The sequence below is a fragment of the Otolemur garnettii genome, unplaced genomic scaffold, assembly GCF_000181295.1.
Source record: "Otolemur garnettii isolate 467f Iridium unplaced genomic scaffold, OtoGar3 scaffold00054, whole genome shotgun sequence".
NCBI classification, from domain to species: Eukaryota; Metazoa; Chordata; class Mammalia; order Primates; family Galagidae; genus Otolemur; species Otolemur garnettii.
Window position 1 is genome coordinate 8,810,411 of NW_003852449.1, and position 15,961 is coordinate 8,826,371.

Consider the following 15,961-nt stretch of genomic DNA (forward strand, 5'->3'; position numbering starts at 1 on the left):
CTTAGGAGGCAGGATCTACACTTAGGAGGCAGGATCTACCCTTAGGAGGCAGTATAACCCTTAGGAGGCAAAATCTACCTTTAGGAGGCACTATATCCCTTAGGAGGCAGGATCCACCCTTAGGAAGCAGTATAACCCTTAGGAGGCAGAATCTACCCTTAGGAGGCAGTATATCCCTTAGGAGGCAGGATCTACTCTTAGGAGGCAGGATCCACCCTTAGGAGACAGGATTCACCCTAGGAGGCAGGATTCACCCTTAGGAGACAGTATAACCCTTAGGAGGCAGGATCTACCCTTAGGAGGCAGGATCTACCCTTAGGAGACAGGATTCACCCTAGGAGGCAGGATTCACCCTTAGGAGACAGTATAACCCTTAGGAGGCAGAATCTACCCTTAGGAGACAGTATATACCTTAGGAGGCAGGATTCACCCTTAGGAAACAGTATATTCCTTAGGAGGCAGGATCCACCCTTAGGAGGCAGGATTCACCCTTAGGAGGTGGTATAAGACTGCAACAACAAGGGCTAACACTTTATATTACATGCACTATGTGTCAGGCTTTGTTTTCAGCACTTTAGACATGCTCAGACCCATAATCCTCCTAAGAAATCCATGATGCAGGTTCTGTTAATACCCGCATGCAGCAGAGGAAGAAACAGTCACAGGGAAGTTAGTAATTTCTCCAAGGTCACACAGCTAGTGAGTGCTAAGGCTGGAATTTGAATTCCTGAATGACTTTACAGTCCTTGCTGTACACCATGACACTAGACTGCCTCTTCATCAAGCGACTGCTTTATGGTGGTTGTGTTCTTGGAATGTTTCATAAATTATTTATGTATTCTGACTTTCTTAAAAAATGAAGAAAGGGTTCTGTTAATGCAAGAGCTAAGGTCAATGAAGTGGGACAAAGGGGATCTGGGAGTGGGTCATGAGTATAAGGAGAGTCAGCTTATCTTATAGTGCTGGTGTGATTATTAACCTCTGTGTGTGTGTGTGTGTGAGAAAGAGAGAGGGAGAGAATGGATGTGGATTTAGTAGAGTGATATATATATACATATATATATATATATATATGGTAAAGCTATATCCAAAGTTTGGGGTAGGGATCAAGCTAATTTTGGAGTCTGGTAGGTGCTACCCCAGGTATGGTGACCAATGGTGTCCTCTGGGGTCTCTGATATATTTAGGTATGGTGACCGATGGTGTCCTCTGGGGTCTCTGATATATTTATATGCTCCTTGTTCCAGGTTATTTCCAGTGTGTGGTGCCAACCTGGGTTTGGGGAATGCCCCCTCTAACTTGAGGATGAGCTTAGGACCTACCTACCTTCCCACTAGCGAGGTACTGGAGCCATCTCTAGTGATTCAGGATGTACTGGATGGCGTGATGTTCAGTCTCCATCATTCACTAGTCAAGAAGGTGGGCATACCATAGCATGCTGTTGTCAGGTTTGACAGGGAAAAAAAATCAATGGAAGAGAGAAAAGATTCCAGAAATGTGGAAAAGTTTCCATTTTATAGGGTTCCAGATTTAACAGATATTTGCACTGAGGCCTAGGAAGTACTTTTTTTGAGGATTGAATGGAATGGAGATACTGGTTTAATAGCCAGATTTTCCCTTCTTTATATTGAAAACTCCTCAAAGCCCTTCTTTTTGGATGCTCTCTTGTGGCCCTTTGTTCTGCTGAAGGAATGCTTCTAACAGTTTCCTCACAGTCTTTGTTGCTGAGGGAGATAAAGAAAGTGAGAGCCCCCAAAACACCTTGCTTGGAAGCCTTAGTGTGGATGAAAGGAGGTGTCACATTAAATCAAAGGTAAACTTAGTGGGAGGGGTTCTGTGTTATACAGGATGTCAGGTAGTGTTCCACATAGGAGTGACTGATCTTGTCCACTCATGAGAGAATAAAGCCCCCAATAAGAGCACTTTTAGGTAAGAAACTATTTTTTTTTGAAACAGTATATCTTTATCTGTTTTTTTTTAGATCATAAATATATTTATGCATATGTAAGGTACAATGTGTTGATTTTTTTTAATACAATATGACGTGGTTACATCAAACTAATCAACCTAGCTTTTGCCTCATTTACTTGATTATTGTGTTAAGACATTTATGTTCTACACCTGACAGATTTGACTTGTACCCTTGCAATATGCTCCATAGGTGTGGTCCCATTGTTTACCCTCCCTCTATCAAACCTCCCCCTACCCCTCCATTCCCACTCCATTTCTCTCCTTCATCCTGGGTTATAGTTGTGTTCTATCTTTCATAACAAAGTGTGAGTAAATATAAGTAGGTTTCATAGAAGTACTGAGTACATTGGATACTTTTTCCTCCGTTCTTGAGATACTTTACTCAGGAGAATATGTTCCAGGTCCCTCCATGTAAACATAAAAGAGGTAAAGTCTCCATCTTTTTTAAGGCTGCATAGTATTCCATGGTATACATGTACCACAATTTATTAATCCATTCATAGGTTGATGGGCACTTGGGCTTCTTTCATGACTTGGCTATTATGAATTGAGCTGCAATGAATAATCTGGTGCAAATATCTTTTTTGCAAAGTGATTATTTGGAAAGAAGTTTGGAGAACACTCAGGGATCTAAAAATTGACCTGCTGTTAGATCCTGCAATTCTTCTAGTAGGTGTATATCCAAAAGTAAACAACTTGCCTCTAATCCTGCTATTAATTGGTAACCCATTTGGTTTTAAGTCTAAAGTCCTCCAGCCTGCGCAGGGGATGCAGCAAGTCCTTTTTTCTACAAGTATACTTTAGAGCTTCTTAGGGGGTAATTTGGGGGCTTTGGTTAACTCAGACACCCAGGGGAAAATGTGATGCAAGTTTTCTGCACCCAGTAAACTTGGAATTGTGCTGGTATTTTGTTTTGTGTTTACAAAAGTTGCAGGCAACTTTCTGTAGGTGTCTATCTTGTAAGGTACTGCATGCTACCTAGTATTTCCCCCATATGTCCCCTGTCTTTTAAACACGGGAAGGGTGTGTTTTATTTCCAAGTGGGACTCAGGCTAATAGGTGCCTCCAAATACATAAAGAAAAATGCACTGCTGGGGTATGGTACGTCATGGACCAGACACTGGCCCAGAGGCCCCAGCTGCCCCTCAGACGAAGCTTTTCACCCATCTCCATGCCATGAGCTACATCCACAGGGGATTCCTATTGAGAGTGTGGCCATATTTTATTTATTTATTTATTTTTTCAGTTTTTGGCCAGGCCTGGGTTTGAACCTGCCACCTCTGGCATATAGGGCTGGTGCCCTACTCCTTTGAGCCACAGGTGCCACTCGAGAGTGTGGCCATGTTTTAAACTCAAATGGCAGTAATTACATTTGTAACACATGTTTCTTCCAGAAAATAATGAACATACTAAAGAGTATTGATGGCCATGAATGGGTAAAGATCAGCACCCTTTCCTCGTAGCAAGTGGGAGAAAATTCTGAGTCACTATTATCATCTCATGCAGTGGTCTTGATTTCATTTCCACTGTACTTTTTCCACTAGAGAGAGGACTGGACTTGGGCCAACAACTTTGATTTAGAAGCTTCAAGGCATGAAATTTTCATGCTTCTGTTCACATCTGAGTTCTGTTGCATGTCCTTTTGGGTTCCACTTCTCCTGTCACTCTGGACTTGGAGACCCTGCATGGGGAGGTATTTTCAGATGTGGAAGCAGAGTCCCATATTGTGATGGTGAGTGTACTACTGCCTGGTGCCTCTAATCCTGCTATTAATTGGTAGCCCATTTGGTTTTAAGCCTAAAGTCCTCCAGCCTGCGCAGGGGATGCAGCAAGTCCTTTTTTATACATTTTCAGGGCACTAGTACTCTTTGCAAAGAAGAAAAATCATAGCTCTATCCCTTTGCCAGATGCATCAACTTCAGAGTAGTAACTGTCCAAGATTTCCACTTGATCCTTTAAATCTATTTTTCTATTGTACTCTCTATCTCAACAAGTGAAGCACCATCCAGTCAGCTGCACATGCTGGGAGATATCTTGGCTGTCACTTGTCCCTTGAGCCATGTTCTCTAAATCTTAGAGTCTGTCTGTTTATTATCTCTTTAATCTCTTTCCCCCATTTCCGCTCACCTTGTTTAGTTTCAGGAATGCTTTGTACCTTATCCAAGTCAATGTTGTTGCCTCCTAACTTATTTCCCTTCCTCTATTAGGAATCCCATTGCTGTATTCTATTTTAAATTTTATTTTCAGGCATAGTGATGTCAATCTCCTACTTAAGTGTCCCCTGTCTTGTTCAGGATAAAGTTGAAATTAGATAATTACCTTACCATCTCTTCATCCTTACCTGTCCTGCTCTATTCCCTTCTATGCTTGCATGTGAATACCTTGTAGCCATTCTAACCATTTGTAAGATTCTGAACTTGTTCTGTTTTGTGATTTTAGACATGTTCCCTTTGTCCTGGGAATGACTTTATCTACCTTCTTCACTTGGTTCATTCCTGATCTTCCTTCTAGACTCAGCCCAGATGTCATTATCTATAAAATACCTGCCTTGATCTTTGGTCTGGTGCTTTTTGCCCTAAGGCTTTACTGTATTCATTGCCCTTATGATTTACTGTGTTCCTAAATTACATTTTCAAACAAACATACCAGCCATTACTGCACTATCCTATCAGCAGTATGTACTTTTAATTTTTTTTAATTTGGCTGTCCTCCTAGCCATACTGTGAGGTTTCTGAGAGGAGGATAGTCTATCACTCATTCTTTAATTCCTAGTATTTAGCAATGTAGCTGGTCTGTAAATGTTTGTTGAATAGAGGAGCACAGAAGGTACAGATCCTGGTAAACTTTCTGAATAGCTCATGAATGCTGCAGAGACTGGTCTTCGAGTGGTGTTCAGTTTACCTGCGAGGTTTGGAACTGAACCATCAAAGTGGGGTTGAGTGCAGGTCACTGTCCTCTGAAATATAGGTGGTACAGGTTGGCTGAAGTTGTACCTGTCATAGTGGCAGCCCAGGCATTAAAAGAAAAGCCAGGGAAAGTCCTGGTTCTTCTCACCTGAGAAAACCTACCTGGACACAGGAGCTGATCCCCACCTGAAATTGATTACCAAGGTTACCTTTGTTCCCCTCTCACTCATTTTGGGACTTTGAAACAGTGTGTCTGGGTTTATGTTGGAAACAACGCCCAGGATTATTTTCAAGATGATGAAGAATTGTTTCCCAGATCTGTCTCAGTAGGCTGTGGAAATAACTGGAATGGATACAGAGCCCTATTTGGGACTAGATAAAGGCTGCATTGCCAAAAACACCTACAGTCTCCTTGGTTTGTTGACTGGAGCTGGGCCAACAACTTTGATTTAGGCCCTGTATTAATTAGCATACTGGCTAAGTTGCTAGAATAAAAAGACCTCAAAATATGGGTCTCTATTACGGTTGAGAAGTAGGTGGGCAAACCAGGGTGGGCAGGAGGCTCTGCTCCCTGAGATCATCCACAGACCTTGGTTCCTTTGGTCTTATTGCTCTTCTAGTCATTAGACAAGTGGCTGGCAAACTTTATAATATGTTGGAATTACCTGGCAGATCTGCTGGCTTCCACCTCAGAGCTTCTGACTCACATGAATGAATACTGAGAATTTGTATTTTTAACAGTTATCCGGGAGATGTTGATGTTGCTGATCTGGGAACCATCCTTTGACAGCTACCATCCCAGGGTGGGATCCTGGTCGACTCGGTAGCAGCTGGCTTGCCAGAACCCTGCCCGTGTTCCAACCCTGGAGGAAGACGGACAGAAAAAGAGCCAGAAGCAGAGCACTCCCACCAGTGTGAAGGGCAAGCGCCAGAAGTTGGGTGTATCCCTGGGTTAGGTTCCACTGGCATGAACTTTGCAGCATGACCAGCTGTAAGGGAACCTGGGAAATGCAGCCTCCAGCTGGTGGGTCATATTCCTAGCTAAACCATGAGAACTGCATGGCCAAAGGGGAGAAAGGGGGAAAGGGAGAAGGCCCAGCCCTGTCCACATTTGGGGATGCAAGTCTTCATGTCCTCCTGTGCCCTGGAACATGGAAGAAGGACATATTCTTCAGGTTCAGAGAAGTTCTTCCAAGACTTTAGAAATGCCCTAAGCCCCACCAGTTTTCTGGGGATTCTTCAGACCTGTGAACTTGGCTTTTGTGCCTTAGCAGTCATGGGCCAAGAACACTAATTTTCTCCATCTTCCCGGCCCCTCCCCCGTTTCCTCTTTGTCTGCTGCAAACCTCTCCCTCAGGCGGCCCATTTCTTCACAGCTGATGCTGCAGGAACTGCACCTGCTGTTGCTGCTTTCGGTTTTGAGACTGGTCGGCATCTTCAGTGGGACTAAAATTCTTTCTGTTCTTCTTGTAGGTAGTTGAACTCTTAAGCCTATTACTCCAACCTCAAACTTGACCTTCAAAAACATGGAATTGTTTTAACCTGCTGGATTGTCTAGCACAGACAGGAAAAGAACTGCAATGTATCTAATGAAAGATAACGAAAGTGGCCCCTAACGTGGGTTTCACCGATTTATGAGTAAAAGCTAATATATTTTCTCTCATTAAAATTCTCAGCAGCAGAGTATACATTTTGTCAACAAAAATAAAACCCTTGAAGGTTTTACTATCTCTGGGTATTGTGAACACAGCATTTCTCCCCTTTATTCTCACTTGCTGAGTTTCCACGGCACTAAATTCTGTTGCCATTGAAGTTCATGTAGCATCATTTTCCCTAAAAGAGGTTGTCTGAGAACGATGAACTTAGTCTGCTTCTCTCCTGCTAACCTACACCTTCATAAGCCATAAACGTCTAGTCAAACATGACCCCAATTGAACTCTTTCTGTGGCTGAAACATAATTTGAAGGTGGATAGTGCTTTCCTGTAGAATACAGTGGCTGGGAGCTCAGGCTCTGAAGTCAAAGTGCCTGGCTTCAAATCCTGGCTGTTACTGTGTGTACTTAAATGTTTTATTTCAATTTTGTAAGCTTCAATTTTCCCTTGGTAGAATGTAAATACAAATTTATATGCCTCTTAGAGTTGTTGTAGTAAAGAAAACTTAGTCTGGTATGCACTGAAAGGAAGACTTGACTCAAGACTCTTGCAAAAGGAGGAACAAGTGAACTCGCTTGGAACACGACAAAGGCAGTAGTAATGTTAAAGTCAAAAAGGGGTGAAAAGGTAGTGAGTGGAAAATTACTAAGAGGAGTTGTCAAGGGCAGGGCATTCTTGTTACACTGGTCTAATGGGATTCTTGCTGGAGACAAACCAAGGATTTATACATCAAAAGTGGGGAATTATAAACTTGATCAGATAGCAAGGGTGATCGGATATTAAGGATAGGGAGATTTTCACTAACTGGTTTAGCAGGATTTTTGCTACAGTTGGGCTATGTAGAGACAGGATGAGGGCCAGGGCACAGGCACAGACAAGAAGAGGGCTCAGGGAGCCTGACCCAAGTTTGGTTGAGGAGAGAATCTTTGTCGGTTTTGAGACTTAAATCATGTAACTCACATAGCAACATTAAGTCAGTCCCAAGTACATAGTAAAGGTCGATTAAGTGTTACTTAATTATTATTTTTCTTGAAATTAACAATTATTACTTCCTTCTGACCTCTTATTAGTATATATGAATTGGTGAATTCTTTCTTTTTTTTTTTAATTGAATAGTAACTGTGTACATTAATGCGCTGCTGGGGTACAGTGTGGGGTTTTCACACACAATCTGAAACACTTCCATCAAACTGGTTAACATAGCCTTCATGTCATTTTCTTTGTTATTGTGTTAAAACGTTCATATTCTACTCATAGAAAGATTCACTTGTACCCTTGTAAGATAAACCACAGAAGTGAACCCTCGAATCCTCCTCCCTCCGCCCATTCCCTCCGCCCCTCTCCCTCCCCCTGGTGAATTATTTCATATCAAAATCTAGAGCAAAGGCTATTCAAGTGTCCTTCAGAATTTGTCAGGACAAATGTTTCCTTTCCCAGTCTGGTTCTTTTGATAGGATGGGGCGGTAGAAAATGGGCTTGGCGATCATTTGGAGTATTGAGAGTTACATCTGAAACCCAGATCTGAATGGAAACCTTATCAGTCAAATTTAAGACATAAAATTCAGTCTTGAAAGAGAGTGTTGAAATGAAGCCAAAAACATATTCAAAGCCAGTCATGTAAGACGAAACCCAGGCGAAGAAATAGGAGCTGAAGTATGGGGTTGAACTGGGATCAGACAAGCACCAGCTCAGAGAAAAGTGAGGTAGCAAATTTTGGTGAATATCTAAATTCCACAGCCAGCAGAACGTAGGAGGTGGTTTATACCTATTTAGAGAAAGCAAACATCATGCAGGCTAGGTCTGTTCAAATGAGATATAAAAAATAGATACTGTAAAATTACTTGTGCTAAAATCAAAATAAATTTTCGGGTTAGGGTACCTGAAACCCAGAGGACATTGTGGGGTTACCTTTTTAAATATCACATTTCTCATGTCTCCACCTTGTGTCACAATAAACCTGGGAAGGATGCTCCCAAGAAAGGCCAGTATTTCCTCAATTACAAGCATTCCTCAACTATCAGAAAATGAAGTTGAACACGCAGAGAGCATTATCTAATTCCATGAAGGACAATTGTACGTTGCTTCTTTTCTGGGGGAAGCTGCTGCCTTCAGCTGGTGTGTCCCCTCTTTGTTCTATTTGTTGTCCTTTGCTGCAGGACACCTGTGTCCTGTCCTTCTTCAGGGTTATAATTAGCATTTTATTGAGGTATAACATACATATAGAAAACAGCACATAAGTGTACAACTTGCCAAATTTTCACGAGCTCACAAAATAGATTGTCAGCAGCAGCAGCAGCCTGGAAACCTCCCACGTTCCTGTCTAGTCACTAATCATCCCCATCACTGGTATCTCCACTGAAGGTGACCACACTCTGACTTCTTTTCTTTGTTTTGCTATTTTTTTTTTTTTTTTTTTTTACATTTCAGGTTAATGGGAGTGTACAACCAACCAAGACATAATATATGAATTTATTAGGTAGAGTCCCTCTTGTAGTTATGTCCTGCACACAAAAGGTGTGCCATACACCGCTACACTATACTAATTCAGTGGGAACACCCCAAACCCTCCCCAACCCCTTCCTCCAGTTCCCCTGTCCCCAACTTTAATTGAAATGAGTAGGAGAAATCTTATGTGGGAGTGAATTAGATTGTCTACTGGCTTCATATTAGTATTGAGTACATTGTATATTTGCTTTTCCATCTTGTGAGACTTTATGAGAAGAATGTGTTTCAACTCCATCCAGGTTAATACAAAAGATGTGATGTCACCATCGTTTTTATGGATGAATAATATTCCATGATATACATATACCACAGCTTGTTAATCCACTCCTGAGTTGATGGGCATTTAGGTTGTTTCCACATCTTGGTGATTGTAAATTGAGCTGTGGTAAACAATCTAGTGCATATGTCCTTATGATAAAATGATTTTTTTTCTTCTGGGTAGATGCCTAGTAGTGGGATTGCAGGGTCAAATGGGAGGTCCAATTTGGGTTCTTTGAGGATTCTACATATTTCTTTCCAAAGAGCCCATATTAGTTTGTAGTCCCACCAATAGTGTAAAAGTGTTCCCCTCTCTCCACATCTACATCAGCATTTGCAACTTTGGCATTTTGTGATGTGGGCTAATCTTACTGGGGTTAGGTGATATCTGAGGGTGGTTTTGATTTGCATTTCTTTGATTAGGGACAATGAGCATTTTTTCATATGTTTGTTAGCCATTCTTCTGTCTTCCTCAGAGAGGTTCTGCTCATGTCCTTTGCTCAGTGATAGGTAGATGGGATTGTTAACTCCTTTTTTTGTTGATTAATTTGAATTCTCTATAGATCAGTGGTTCTCAACCATCCTAATGCCATGACCCTTTAATACAGTTCCTGTGGGTTGTGACTCACAGGTTGAAAACTGCTGCTATAGATCCTAGTTATCAATCCTTTGTCAGATTCATACTCTGCAAATATCTTTTTGAATTCTGAAGGTTGTCTATTCACTTTAATTGTTGTTTCCTTAGCTGTGCAGAAGCTTTTCAGTTTAATTAAGTCCCATTTATTAATTTTTATTGTTGTTGTGATTGCTGCTAAAGTCTTCATCATAAAATCTTTCCCCAGACCAACATCTTCAAGAGATTTTCCTACAATTCCCCAGACCAACATCTTCAAGAGATTTTCCTACAATTTATTCTCGGACTTTTATCATTTCCTATCTTAGATTTATATCTTTTATTCATCTTGAATCGATTTTTGTAAGTGGTGAAAGGTATGGATCCAGTTTCAGTCTTTTACATGTGATTATCCAGTTCTCCTAACACCACTTATTGAATAGGGATTCTTTTCCTCACTGTATGCTTTTATTTGGTTTATCAAAGGTCAAATGGCAATAAGGGATTGGTTTCATCTCTTGGTTTTCTATTCTGTTCTATATGTCTATGTCTCTATTTTGGTGCCAGTACCGTGCTATTTTGATCACTGTGGACTTGTAATATATCCTGAGTCTGGTGGAAAGCTTTGTTTTATTACTAACAGTAGCCTTGGCTATGCAGGGTTTTTTCCCATACAAAATGAAGTACTATTTTTTTCAGTTCTTCAAAATATGATGTTGGTATTTTAATGGGGATTGCACTGCTTAGTTTTATCCTTTGTGCCATTGTGGAAACTAGATTTTGTCTCTTAGTTTCTGGGTGTTTACTTTTCTAGTGGTCCATTGTGATGTTCAATGTTGAGAATAGCTCTACATATTTTCAGTAGAGCTGGTTTTGATGAAGCAAATTTTCTTAGTGTTTGCATATCAGCAAAAGATTTGATTTCTCCATCAATTTTGAAGCTTAGTTTAGCAGGATACAGAATTCTGGGCTGAAAATGGTTTTGCATGAAAAGATTAAAGGTAGACAAACATTCTTTTCTGGGTTGGAAAGTTTCATTTGAGAAGTCTGCTGTCACCCTGATGGATCTGACTCTATAGGTCAGTTGCTGCTTACTCCAGGCTGCTTGCTGATTTTTCTCTTTTGTCTTGACTTTGGAAAGATTCATTACAATGTGTTTTGATGATGCTGTTTTTTTGGAGATGGGTTCTACAACCCTCCAAAAGGAGTGTTTTGAAATCTTTAGTGAATCTTGGGAAATTTTCTTTTATGATATCCTCCAGAAGGGTTTCCATTCCTTTGGGATGTTCTTCTTCCCCTTGAGGGACACCTATAATTTATATGTTTGAATGCTTTGTGAAGTCCCATAATTCCCTGAGTGAATGTTCTGCTTTCTCTCTCTTCTTTTCTGCCTGTTTAACTATCTGGGTTAGCTCATGAACTTTATCCTCTAGCTCTGAGATTCTTCTTTCTCCATCATGTAGTCTATTGTTGATACTTTCTGTTACATCTTTAAGCTTCCTGATTGAGTCCTTCCTTTCCTTAAGCTCTGCCATATCCTGTCAGAGGTCATGAAGCATAGACTCCAACCAGGCTTGAGGGCTGACTGGAAAATGATGCCAAGGATAAATAATCTATGCCAGTTTAGAACACTGAGAATGCCGGGGGAGAGGTATACATTATCTGAGGGCAAGCAGCAGGCTCAGACAATACAGCAATTCTCTGTCTTCTTTAGAAGGCTTTTATTGATTTCTAATGAAAGGACATATGCAAAATGCCAAAATGCCAAATGATAGGGTTAAAAGAATCCCAAGTCCCCAGAAGACTGGATAGAGAAAGAGGCTGGGCAAAAGGTAAGGGTTTGCTAACAAACAGCTGATGGCATATTTAGAAAGGGGGAAGGGAAAACCAGTTCTATCTTTACAGAGGAAGTAAGCCAGGTTTCCTAATCTAAGTGTGGATTAGGAGTTCAAAGGACTTAGCTCGTCCCACTTGTTGACTCTCAGCACACTGAGTCTATCCTGTCCAGGCTCCTCCAGGCTCTTTTCATCTTCTGTGGTCTTGATGAGCACCAGGGATTGCACATCTGTGTGCTTTCCCCTGAATACGCCTGGATTGACATGGGGTGTGCTGCTGAGAAGTCAACCTGTCTACCTCCTGTGATATCCCTTCTATATTCTTTCTGTCTTTCATCCATTTTTTGGTTCTGTTTTTCCAGTTTCTCATCAATTCCCTTTATCAGCAAAAGATTTGATATCTCCGTCAATTTTGAAGCTTAGTTTAGCAGGATACAGAATTCTGGGCTGAAAATGGTTTTGCATGAAAAGATTAAAGGTCTCTTGGGGGTTTACTCTTTTGGTTTTTCATGATGCCTGAATTTTTCTATTGGTTCCTCCTCACATATGTTTTCTTCTTATTCACTTTCTTCAATCACACAAACATGTTAAGTAAAGGAAGAAACACTTATACAAGCACACTTATATGAAGTAAAAAAAAAAAAATTGTGCTGTTACAAATCAGAGTGTGGAGAGGGAGGAAGATGGGACATGAAACATCTCCCTACTAGTGTCTCCAGCAAAGCAGTGAGAAAAAAAACCCTAACCTTCTCTGGCAGGGGGACCCTATCTGAGTCATCACTCCGGGCACACTGAGGCAGTGGTGGATTAGAGGAGCCAGCCAGGGGGTTAGGAGCTCAGGACACCCCAAACAGAAGGTGAGTGCATGGGAACAGGCAGGACTAGCCGGCCAGCCCTCCTACAGAGGACTATAGATGGGACAGATTTTCGATTTGGGGCTGGACTGTGTATTAAAATTTCCTTGGAGGGCTTAGACAGTGGGTGAACTCAGTGTCCAGCAATGGGTTTAAATACCTGGTGGGGTGCTAGCTGGGCTGCCATTGTGGGAAAGTCATGCAAGAGAAAGGTCCACAGGGTCCTAGTGCACTGAAGGCTCTGGTGCCTAATGAGCTTGGGAATTCATTCTTGGGGTGAGCTGAGTGACTCCCATACCCCCAGAAATTATTATCAGGGGGCACTATGAGATGTGCTTCCTAAGGATTCTGACAAGAACTTTAAGACCCCAACCCTGTGAGGACTGAATGCTGACAACAACCAGGCACTGAGGGCGACTAAGTGGCAGAGTTAATATTATAAATTATAGGTAACCTTAGGGAAGAAAATACCTTTAAGTTAAAGCTAAAGCCTTAAAGTTAAATACCCTTAGTATTCCAATACTGAGGAAAATGATTCTTTGAACACACTGTGCACAAGATTTCTTTTGAAGTTTCTCCCATTTAATATCATTAAGGAGATGATTACTCACTGGGCATCAATTATTTGTTACAAGATTTTATCAGTAACAGGGTGGACCATGGTTTCAAAAGGGAGTAAAGTCACACAGATAATTTTCCAAATTTCATGTTTGGAAATATTCTAAGAGAAAAAGGGAAGCAGGGAAAATATTTGACATTTTCAACATCTGTTTTATGAAAACATATAAAACTTTACTCCTTAATTAATCTCCATTCTAAGATCTTCCTGTGGGCTCTGCCAAGGGTACTGTGATAAATCACACATAAAAGTTGCATATACTATGATTTTTATGAAGAGGCTTCTACATTATTTAGACACATTAGCAGTCATGCATGTCTGCACACCAACCTCGGTTATCAATGATTAATGGACAACATGCTTGAACAGTGCTCTCCTACTTGAGCTAATGAACTAAATAGTTTATTTCATGCTCCATTTCCACGAATAAATGGCTGTAATACATAATGTGATAATTTCTAATTCCTTTGGAGTACATTTTCTTGTCTATAATGAATATAAAAATTTTCAAAAATCAGATTTAGTCAGGCATTATGTTAATGTGATTTTACATGTTGGATAGATTATGAAATGTTTCTGAAATCACAATGTTTACCCTGAAAGGAATAGAGTTGTTAAAATTAAACAACTTAAAAGGACACCATGAAGAGCTTGAAATAGAGCTCATAATAAGCTTTTATCATATTTTCATTTCAATTACCCTCTTGGATAAATCTGTCATTATTTTACATGTTTTTATAAGCTTGTAAATAAGCGTTATTCTTTCCTTAATCATTATAGTGTATTTCTGTATAGCAGCATTATGATTTAGATTCCTATATCTAATATTTACCTCTGTACTTGTGGTTTTATATATCATTCATAGGTTCTTGTATAATCTTCATATTTAATAAGAACAATCTGTGGGATGTAATCCCCAGGCAATCCTATTTTTGACTCCACTCATCTTGATTGCCCTTTAAATGTAAAATATGGAATTAGCTCTTCCCTTGCCCCTGAATGAAAACTCGAGAAGACCTCATGACATCTTTGGTCTTTTTTAGGTAATTAATAAGTTTCAACAGTCATTAGAAGTCACAGCTAGAGTCTCAATATAGCAATCAAAATGTTCTGTTCTTCATAATGACAAATACCCAAATTTGCTATAAAGTTGAGGCTTCTCCTAATTAGCATTTCATCCTTTTATTTCTCGTCTTACAAATCCTGTGTGTGGCCCTCCCGGGAGGGAGGAGGTAAGCAAGAGTTCTCTTTTGATTGGCATTGTTACCCTGGACTGGCATCTGTGTTCTCTTCTGGGCTCTACAGCTGTTAACAAATGAGTCCATTTCTTATAAATGCTAGGAATATTTTACTTAAGACAAGTTTTCATACAGAGGCTAATACATCTCGTTTATCTCTTCTTTTTAAGGTCCATAAAACCCATTAGCACTTTCAGATTCTTTCTTCTGAGATGCGTTTCAACTCTTTAGGTGGTTTTTGACATGGCCTAAGGTCACTGAAAGCCAACTTTCCCCCTTGTTGTTGAAGGGAGATCTATGCATTCTCTGGGAATGCACTGCATATGCAACTCAAGAGTTTTCTTCTTGCTTTGTCACTGGAGCAGCTACAGGGTAAATCACGATGTGGATCGCACAGGGATGAATAGATGCTGGACCTCTAGGTCTTCCAGTGGCAGAGGATGCTTATATTAAGCACTCCAGGCTAATTCACGAAATCCTTTTGCTTGAAATGAAAGGTGGAATATGCAATAGAGCTTCAATTCTTTTTACAAAACTCCTTTTCTCCATGTCTTCCAATTGGTCAACATACAGAGGTGGTTAACATAAGGAACTAGGCCTGCTGTACTGAGAAGTATATGTGATGCTTATCTGGTCTGTGAAAATTAGGTCAACTTAAGGAGGTGGTCAATGTAGTAAGTGGTCAGCTATGGAGGTTCTGTTGTTTTATATTTGCAACAGTGGACCCATGCAATTATAGTATCAAATATTTACTGTACCTTTTGTAAGTTTAGATGTGTTTAGGTATACAAATCCTCACCATTGTATTACAATTGCCCACAGTACTCAGTATGGTAACATGCTGTATGTATTTGTAGCTTAAAAGCCATAGGCTGTGTACCATACAGCCTAGGTGTATAGGATGCACCATCTTGGTGTGTAAAAGTGTGCTCTATGATGTTTATAAAACAACAAAATCACTTAACACATTTCTCACAACATAATGCTGTTGTTAGGTGACGTATGACTGCAGCTAAAATGATAAATATTAAGTTATACATATTAAGCAGACTTATAAAAAATAAAAATCAGTTTAATTATAACCTCATAAATTAATATTAGTAAAAATATAAAATGAAAAGGAAACCAATGAAATGGGAAAAAATGTGCAAAACTATATATCCAATAAAGGGTTAATATCCAAGTATTTAGTAAACCCATACAATTCAGTAGCACAAAACCAAATAAGCTAATTTAAAAATGGGCAAAATGTCTGCACAGACATTTCTACAAAGAAGCCTTATACTTCCTTGCTTTGCATCATTACTATTATTATTGTTTAATACTTTGTTGCAGTAGTCATCTGATTTCTTTTCTGAATGTATTTATCTTCATTCATTCTTTATGAGGTTTTTGTTTCTAGTCCTTATGTTTTTTTTTTTTTTTTTAAGATGGAGCTTCAAGCTATCCCCCTGGGTAGAGTGCCATGGCATCACAGCTCACAGCAACCTCCAACTCCTGGGCTCAAGC